Source organism: Fukomys damarensis, unplaced genomic scaffold, assembly GCF_012274545.1.
Source record: "Fukomys damarensis isolate Sample0158 unplaced genomic scaffold, DMR_v1.0_HiC HiC_scaffold_18, whole genome shotgun sequence".
NCBI lineage: Eukaryota > Metazoa > Chordata > Mammalia > Rodentia > Bathyergidae > Fukomys > Fukomys damarensis.
Genome location: NW_022900930.1, coordinates 50,210,487 through 50,216,536, shown reverse-complemented (window position 1 = coordinate 50,216,536; position 6,050 = coordinate 50,210,487). Strand labels below are relative to the sequence as shown.

At 44.8% G+C, this 6,050-nt stretch overlaps 1 protein-coding gene and 1 pseudogene across 1 annotated transcript in view; both read right to left on the bottom strand.

Annotated features, from left to right (window-relative positions):
- Window positions 1–240, bottom strand: part of LOC104862785 — a 5,504-nt pseudogene extending 5,264 nt beyond the window's left edge.
- LOC104861201 (putative zinc finger protein 705G) overlaps window positions 1–1,781 on the bottom strand; it is a 32,563-nt gene extending 30,782 nt beyond the window's left edge. Inside the window, exon 1 of the mRNA XM_033765537.1 lies at window positions 1,671–1,781. The gene's annotated coding sequence lies outside the window, so the exon portion shown is untranslated. The remainder of the gene's footprint in view (window positions 1–1,670) is intronic.
- Window positions 1,782–6,050: the final 4,269 nt, after the last annotated feature.

Sequence of the window (6,050 nt, the reverse complement as noted above, 5' to 3'; positions counted from 1 at the left end):
TTAGACGACTTTCTTCATTGTTGCGAGGGTCTTGGAATCGGACATTTCTAACTGCAACTAATCAGTTGTCATTGGACATTGAGGTCTTGTCTGGTGTTCATGCCAATTCTATCCGGCTTGATTTAGAATTTGCTACAGAAGTTTGGGAAAATTTGAAAAAGATGTTTTCACCTTTTTGGATTGTTATATGGCTTATTATTGCTGTTATGATTGGTTTGTGTATTTTGGGTTACTGCTCATACCGATGCTGGAAACGTTCCCAGTTTAGGAGCGTTTAGCTATGGCTGTACAGGCTTCTTTGGATGATGATACAATGTGCGTAGCCATTTACTTGGCTCAGGCTTGGCGTGCTTAGATCCCCCGCCTTGGGATACTCAGTGACGGGTAAGGACGGAAGCTTCTGTCTACCAACCTAAGACAGGTCGTATTGGGACATAAGCCCTGCGACTGATGACGGGTAAGGAGATGGAAGACTTCTGCTGCCTAAAACAGAGGTTCCTTGGCTGATGCGTGATGAGTTGATAGCATTCTTCGTGCTATCAAAGAGAGATGGGGGAATTATGGCGAGCCATTATGGTGAGCCTTGACACAGGCCTAGCCATGATTGAACTTTGAGTCACCTCGCTGGCACGGACGTGCTCTCGCCCATAGCCACGGGTGAGTTCAGCTGGTAGCAGATGTAACCCATAATGGTTGTTATTGTTTCCCTCTGGAATGTGTGGGCGGTACCCTCGCGCCCTCGCTCCCGTGCAGCTGGAGCGTATAAAAGGGACAGGTTCTGTAATAAAGCAAGCAAGCAAGCAAGCAACCAACCAACCAACCAACCAACCAACCAACCAAGCAACCAACCAACCAAGCAACCAACCAAGCAACCAAGCAACATGAGAAGAAAGGTGCCTCCCGTCTCTCTGTCCTCATCCTTTCAGGTTTAGGACCTGCTGGCAGGATCCTGACGTCGCGGCTCGCGACAAATTTCCACTTCCAATTTAGGCAAAGCAATTCAGGAATAGTGAAAACAATATGTTTACATTACAGAAATTTACATGTATAATTCCCTTACCTAGAAAAAATAACCTAGTTTTCAATGTTAAAGTTATCCTCTATATAAAAGATGTACTTTCCAGTTGTGAAGAAAGACTCATATTCAAAAGAATGCTGACATGCAATATACAAATATATAATTAAAATCTAGTACATGATTTTTATGATGCAGGACACAAACTGGCAAATAACAATATTTTTTAAATATTAACTTGAAATTAAAGTAAATTTCTAAAGAAATCATTTGAATTTACATTATATTAATATTTTAATGAAGGAAAATTCACACAATATTCTGACAAAAAGCGATGCAACTTGAGAGCATTGTGCTAAGGGAAATAAATCAGACACGTGAGCTGAAACATCATGCAGAGGGAGGGGAACAGGATGAAAAAGGCTCATTTATGCTGTGTATGAACCAAATCCACAGAGCAAAATTAAACATGATTTTCTCCAAAAATTACTCATGAATATTTTGAAAAATGTTAAAAGTCAGGTAATGGAACTGTAAGTAAATGCTGATAAAATAAATTCACAGTAAAATTTAAGCATCAGAAAATAGTGGTTCATCTAACAATTGGCAGGACCTGCTTATATGGGGCTCACATCTTGTTGTTTGGTGACCTTACCAGGAGTCAGGTTTGCAGACAGTGAATCTTTCTAGCTTCTCAGGAGGTTTCACAGGCGAGCAGCAAGTGGCTCCTCTCCCAGCAGCTAGCACTGCAGTTCCTCCTTCCTGGGAAAACACTGCCTCTGCCTGAGCTCCCTTTATACAGAGGAAACCACTGAGCAAACCCAATCAGGGCCACATGCTCGGGGATGCACCCTGATCGCACACATCTGTGCCTAATCAGGGCTTCCTTTCTGAGCACACAGGGCTCACTGTAACTGCGTTCTCCAGACACATATAAAGATATAAACTCACATGAAATGGGAAACAAAGAGGAAAGGCCATTATAAATTAAATTAGGAAGGCACAATCTGCCTGCTGTTCTTTCACAAATAATCTCAATTGTTTTCCAACATGAAAATGTTGTAGGTTTCGAAGCTATCCTAGAGAACCATACACACCGTGAACACACGCACAGGTAACTGACATTTGAGGCAGGGCACAGATTTGGAGCACGTGAGCTGAGTTCCGCAGACCACATCAGTACAGAGCTGATCACAGGGACGGGGTTGGGATTAGTTGCAGGAGCCCAAACAGCTAATGAGAAAATTAAGGTGGAAATTATTAATTACTTCAGCTGTACCTAATTTGTATGTTGTTTTTACAATTAAATTGTTTTTATGTCTCCATTTTATATATAATGCAGGATCACAATCTCAGTGGGTTCTCTCTGTACCTTCTTTGGCTAATTTTGTGTTCCTATAAATTCTACTACATGTACTTGGTGTTAGGAAATGTCATTTTAAAGGGAATGGAGAGTTGGAATACAGTGTAGTAAAAATGAGTTAATACTGCAAATTACATAAATGTGAAAATGACAGTTGAAATGATGATTTCTGAGGAATGATAGTAGTTAAGTAAACAACAAGAGGAATAAAACATGATATGGATGTATGAGCAAACAGATGATAGAGCATACCTAGTCCCAAGGCCAGACTAGAATGCAGATCTGGAAAGAAAATGGTGCAGTCTGGGACAAGAGAGAGCTCAGAGGACTGGACTGAGTCCAGGTGGGACCTCTTGTGTGGATGTTGGAGGTCAATTCTAGCCAGCTGGGGTAGGTTGTTTCTGGGCCATTTTGGTGACACCTTTGACACAGTTCCACTTGTACTTGGAACAGCCTGCAGAGTCTGGAAAGCTCCCCGCTCAGGTCCTCACTGCTCCCCAGGAATGCTTGGAGGGGGCTGAGCTTCCTCTTCTCTGGGGATTCAGCCAAGTGTGGACAGGGAGGACTACAGGCCTCCTCCTGACACCTAGAAGCTGAGTTTGAGTCTTGCCCCTTTCTTTGTGTCACAGGCGCAGGCACAGCTGTGGGTTTCAACTAGCATTCTTGCCTGGTGCTTGGGGAATGAACACATGTCACAAGTCACTCTTCCATGTGAACTCTTTAGTTTCTTCCCAGCAGTCACCATTGTCACTATTCCTTTCCTTGAGTCATTAAAATGAACTCTTCCATGAACATTTAGGTCTTCTTTGATCCCCAGTTCTTCTCCCTACTTAGGAAGAAGACTGTGGGGACCAGTCACCATTACAGAAACATATCTGACACCTCTTGTGGCTTGTTCTGTGACTAAAGTCTTCACAGTCCTCAAAAATGATCTGTGTGGGAGAACAGAATTGTGAGTAAATCACCCTAAACCAATAAATCTTCAAATATCAATGTAAGTACAGAATTTTAATTCTTATTGCATTGTTTTATTGAAAGTGTTGGTGCAGATTTTTGCCAGTTAACAGTTGAGATGTATAAGATAATATTCTTTTTATTAACATGATTATGATAAGGCTGTACATGCCTGCCTCTCTCATTGGGCTGCTTGTGCCACACTATGGGACAGTCACATGCCACTCACCGGGAGAATCATGCATAAAAAAATGATGGTACAAGCTACCTGATGGAATAGTCTCCATATTTCATTAGTGGTTAAAGCTAGTGGGGACGTGTTAAATTCTCAGAAAAGGGGAAACCCATGGTGGAATATATTCATTAAAATGTCAGAGTAAGGAAGGTTCTTGATTATCCCAAAATTAATTAACTATAGCTTTCCTTAAAAAATGTGAAGCCCCAGCCCGAATGCCTGAACACAAAGACCCAAAGAGATACTGAGGAAAATGTGGGTGATTCATTATACAATGATAATTTATTAATTTTCCAAAGACTTCTTCCTTGCAAAGCAAAATCCCAATTATCAAAGGCATAATGGGCAAATGCTGAGAACAGATGGACATAGAACATGGAAAAGGCTATTCGCTGCATGGATGACTCCCAAGATCCTCCATAAAAAGCAACATGTGAATACAAACCTCCAATTTCTTTTGCAATTTCTCAGAAAGGAAATCTTTCTTCTTTGTTCCGTAAATTTCTGTACTCAGCCAAATGTGGTGGAAAGGGCCCTTTCACATGCAGGGTTGAGGGTTGAATGAGAAGAAATTCCACCAAGAGCCAGGAGGAAGGATAACAGGGACCCCAAGTCTGGCAGCACAAACTCAGAAGACTGAAATCCAGGGACCAGAAAAGCACTAAGGAATTCAAGGAGGCACAGAAGGGATCCAAGAAGCCAGGAAGAGCTCAAACAGAGTTGTAGAGGTCCTAGCTTGGTTGTTGGGTGCTCCAGTTGGGCATTTCTTCTCTTGAAGGAATTCAAGAGAAAGAGGTCCCCAAAGCCAGGTAGACAGGACTGGGAAGACATGGAGGGATGCACAGAGGCTTTGAGGAACATTATGATGAGTAGGGAGAACTATGACTGGTGTGTGAGGCACACCAAATTATGGAAGGCCCAAGGAGAAATGAAGGGACCCCAGACCTGGGAGAAAGGCCCAAAGAGACATAGAAGGTCCCACGGCTATACGGATGGACAAGAAGAGGTGCTGAGGAATCCAAGAGGGGTGCAAGGAGTGTGGAACTTTCAAATGGATTGAGGGACTCAGAAGGAACCAAAGCACCAGGGCCCTGGCACAGTGTAATGGAGAGACACAGAGGAACCATGGGTCATTTAGAGATAAGGACGGACATGAGGAGGAGAGGAGGGAACTGAGCCTGAAGTGTGGGACTTCCCAGTAGATGGAGGGACCTGAGAAGAAACTAACGGACACAATTTCTCATGTAGAGGGCCCTGGAGGTACTGAGAGAGCCATGCTGTGGCAGTGACAACTAAAGAAGTGCTCAAGGAGAGAAAAAGGAGCCATGCAGGAACTGGGTCCCAGTGATTAGTGGAGGGACAGTTGGGGACAGGAGTAGACTTAAATCTGGGGACGAGAACTGAGGAGAGGCATAGCAATGGAGTCGTAGAGGTAGGAACAGGGGCAGATAAGCTGGCATGGAGGGACCCCACGTTCTGATTGTGAACCCTAGAGGTGTGACGGGATCTAAGGAGGGACAGAAGGATGTGAGGACATTTGGAGAAGCTTGAGGAGGATGAGTACAGGGATGGGAACTCTTCCTCCTGGACCCAATGTGTCCATGGGTGAGCCCAGGCAGGCCTGTGAATGACACTTCTGGGTGAAGGCAGGTCCTGAGGAAGACAGCCCACGTGGGAGCAAACCAAGCTGAGACAGGTACCGAAGAGCATATGGATGTTGGAAGAAGGTTTTTCCAGGGCAGTCAGTTCAGCTCAGAGTGCAATGTTTGCGTCCAACAGCAGTCAGGCAGGACTCCATGACAGGAAAGTTGGGGGACAGGGGTGATCGGCCTGGACACAAAGTTTGGAGGCGGGGCAGGCTGTGGCATCATGAGATGTGAATAGAAAAAAGCACCACCAAGTTACCTAAGCCCAGGAGCATCAGAGAGAGGCAGGGGAAGCCGAAGTGTGGCTGGCACTGCAGTGCAGAGGGCAGTGAAGCCTCAGGCTCAGGACATTGCGAAGTGACGGTCGGTGCACAGACCTTGTGTTCACAGGAAGAGCAAGGTGTCTTCTGTTTGGGCAGCAGATGTGGTGAATTCCACTGAAGACTCAAGAGCAGCTGCCAAAGCAGGAAACAAAGGGAGCTAGGTTTCCCATTGTTCTCCAAAGCAAGCAGGCCCCAGTGTTTGAGGAACAGCCCCAACATTCTGCAGCCCAAGTCCAGACACAGAGGGAACCCAGGGCTGCACAAAGTACTGTTTATATCAGGACCTTCAAGAAGCCTGCACCTCACTAAAGCCCACACAGGCCAGAAGACCTGCTTGAGTTGAGCTTTGTCATCTGATGCTTCAACCACGGTACCCAAACTCACCAGGGGCCTAAAAGGAGCCTAGCACTGTGACCCTCAGAGAAGTCCCAAATCCCAGTAAATTATTCTGCTATGCATTCCATACATGCATCCAGAGATGAATTACATACCCCAAGTTCAAGTCACCTCTCCA